General features: G+C 34.0%; 1 non-coding gene across 1 annotated transcript; it reads right to left on the bottom strand.

Moving 5' to 3' along the window:
* Positions 1-1,437: 1,437 nt before the first annotated feature.
* On the bottom strand, positions 1,438-1,544 carry LOC132525015 (U6 spliceosomal RNA). The gene has a single exon (XR_009542150.1). It is a non-coding gene; the product is annotated as a U6 spliceosomal RNA (small nuclear RNA).
* Positions 1,545-2,443: the final 899 nt, after the last annotated feature.

Raw genomic sequence — 2,443 nt, 5'->3', positions numbered from 1 at the left:
ATCTTCCCCAACTGAAACTCCATACCCATTAAACAATATCTCCCCATTCCTCCTTCCCTCCAGCCCCTGCAACCATCATTCTACTTTCTGTCTCTATGAATTTGACTGCCATAAGTAGTTAATGGAATCATATAGTAGTTGTCCTACTGTGACTGGTTTATCTCACTTAGAATATCTTCAAGTTTCACTGTGTTGTGTCATGTGTCAGAATTTTCTTCCTTTTTAAGGTTCAGTAATATTCCAATGTAGGTATATAATACATTTTGTTTATTCACTCATCCTTCATTGGACACTTGGCTTGCTTTCACCTTTTGGCTATTGTAAATAATACTGCTACGAACATGAGTGTACAAATATCTCTCTGAGATCCTGCTTTTAAGTCTGTGGGGTATATACCCAGAAATGGAATTGCTGGATTAAATGGTAATTTTATGTTTTTTTTCTAGGAACTGTTATACCAATTTCCATAGTGGCCACACCATTTTATATTCACACCAGCAATGCCAAGGGTTATAGTTTCTCCACATGCTTGTCAACACTTATATTCTGGTTTTTGATAATAGCTATCCCAATGGTTATGAAATGATATGTCATTGTGGTTTTGATTTGCATTTCTCTAATAATTAGTGATTTGAATATTTTTTTCATTTGCTTATTGGCTATTTGTATATCTTCTTTGGAGAATTGTCTATTCAATTCCTTTGTCCATGTTTAAATCTAGTTGTTTATTTCTTTTGTTGTTAAATAGTAGGAGTTCTTTATATATTCTAGATGTTACCCCCTAATTAGATATATGATTTGCAAATATTTTCTCCCATTCCATGGGTTTCCCTTTCACTCTCTTGATAGTGTTATTTGAATACACAAATGTTTTAAATTTTGATGTAGTCCAATTTATCCATTTTTTTCTTCTTTTGCCTGTGCTTTTGGTGTTATATCCAAGAAATCATTGCCAAATTCAAACTCATGAAGCTTTTCCCATATGTTTTCTCCCAAAATTTTTTTTTTTTTTTTGGCTGCGTAGGGCCTTCGTTGCTGCACGTGGGCTTTCTCTAGTTGCGGCGAGCAGGGGCTACTGTTCGTTGCGGTGTGTGGGCTTCTCATTGTGGTGGCTTCTTTTGTTGCGGAGCATGGGCTCTAGGCGCACAGGCTTCAGTACTTGTGGTGCGTGGGCTTCCGTAGTTGTGGCGCATGGGCTTAGTTGCTCTACGGCATCCTGGATCCAGGGATCTTCCTGGACCAGGGATTGAACCTGTGTCCCCACCTGCACTGGCAGGTGGATTCTCAACCACTGCGCCACCAGGGAAGTCCAGTATTAGCTCTTATGTTTAGGTCTTTGATTCACTTTAAGTTAATCTTTTGTATATGGTGTAAGGTAAGAGTTCAGCTTCATTCTTTTGCATGTGAATATTCAGTTTTCCTGGCATCATTTGCTGAAAAAATATGGAACACTTTACAAATTTCCATGTCATACTTGTGCAGGGGCCATGCTAATCTTCTCTATATCATTCCAATTTTAGTTTATGAGTTGCCAAAATGAGCATTAGATGTCTTTCAAAATTAAAATTATATTTGGGATTTCTCAAAGAGCCCCTGGAAAATCACAGTGATTTACACATTTATCTTATAAAAAGAGAGATGCCAGAAATATTTTAGGTTACTTTGATATACTTTATACTCCTGAACTAGCTCATTACTATATAAGGAATTCATGAGAATTATCAAATGAAAAGATAATTTTGTACAGAGTAGATGTTATTCATATAAAATATTATGAGATTGTGCACAGTAAATTGACAGAGTCAAGAGATTTGTTGATGCCTTCGTTGTCCATGATGTAATCTAATCCAAGGAAATATATTAATAAAATTCTTATCTATTATACCATAATGGAAAAGTTTACTCTTTTCAATTTTGATACTGTTAGTCACTGTCATAAGTCAATCTCATCAATTTAGTTATACTATGAAGCAGGCAGTTCTGCTTCCTCAGTGGTTACAATACAAAACTATTCTTAACCAAATCCAGGAGCTATAGCACTCAAATAGTTCTTCAAGAGAAGGACTTCAAAAACTTATGTTAAAATGAGAAAACATAATGTGTAAGCCATGTGTTGTAAAATTACTATAAACTACTATACCCCCAAGGCAATTATTTTATTTTGGAAAGATCTTCAGAAATAGCCTGAAAACACTGCTTTGGTTTTTTCAATTAAAAAAAAAAAATTAACAAATCAATTTTGTTTTTGAAGACTATGTTAAAACTGCAGTCATTTTTATTTTTTTTGATGTATAACGTTTAATTATACATTAATATATTTCAAAACATATATTCAGTCCCAAATAAAGCCTATTTCATTTTAAATATAATTTTTGGCATAGTAGGCTTTGTCTTTAATTAATTAAAGGAAATTAAGCACCTTTGTGTTTTACTCTTTCCAATA

The sequence above is a fragment of the Lagenorhynchus albirostris genome, chromosome 8, assembly GCF_949774975.1.
Source record: "Lagenorhynchus albirostris chromosome 8, mLagAlb1.1, whole genome shotgun sequence".
In the NCBI taxonomy this organism is placed as follows: Eukaryota; Metazoa; Chordata; class Mammalia; order Artiodactyla; family Delphinidae; genus Lagenorhynchus; species Lagenorhynchus albirostris.
This window is presented reverse-complemented; position numbering and strand designations above follow the sequence as displayed.